Source organism: Ammodytes marinus, assembly GCF_949987685.1.
Source record: "Ammodytes marinus genome assembly, contig: scaffold_52, whole genome shotgun sequence".
Classification (NCBI taxonomy): Eukaryota; Metazoa; Chordata; class Actinopteri; order Uranoscopiformes; family Ammodytidae; genus Ammodytes; species Ammodytes marinus.
The window spans coordinates 65,001-65,745 of record NW_027648069.1 but is presented as its reverse complement, the minus strand read 5'-3'; positions in this window follow the sequence as shown (position 1 = coordinate 65,745).

Here is a 745-nt window from a genome sequence, read left to right as displayed (position 1 = left end):
TCTTCATCTCTGCATAACTTATTGAAAATGCTCTTTAATGACAAAAAATGTATTGTGAATTTGATAGAAATGTTGTCAGTAGTTTATATTATAAAAACCAAAATGTCCATTCTACTCAAACATATGCCTATAAATAGTAAAACGAGAGACACTGCACATTTGGAGTGGTCTCTTATTTTTTTCCATAGCTGTATATTTATTTAAGCAATAACTTACTGTACGCATGAATTATATTATCATAAACCTAGTGTGCATTTACTATGTTCTCCCCACGAATATACCCGCCAATACAATACATATTTAATGAAGGTTAGATTATGTATGAAGGACTGGATACGATTTCTCCACGGTTGAGTACATGGCTTGACAACCACATAAAAAACCTCATTGACATTCATGTAGGAGCCATTTTATACATGCAGGTGGAATAAATTAGTTTTTTTTAAACACTCTTAACATTAGATTTGAATGCATTTCTGTACGCGAGCTGTGCATGGCATTATAAGTAGCATAATCATGGTTTCCTATGCAGTAATAATGAAAATGACAATGTATTGGATTGGATTTATTTAGCGCTTTTCTAGGCACTCAAAGCGCTTTACAGGGTTCCAGGTTCCATTCATTCACACACAGTCATACTCACACACACAAACACACACACACACACACAAAATCAAACATACACACATACATGATGGGGCAGACTGACGGAAGCGTGGCTGCCATTCAGTGCCTACAGCCCCTC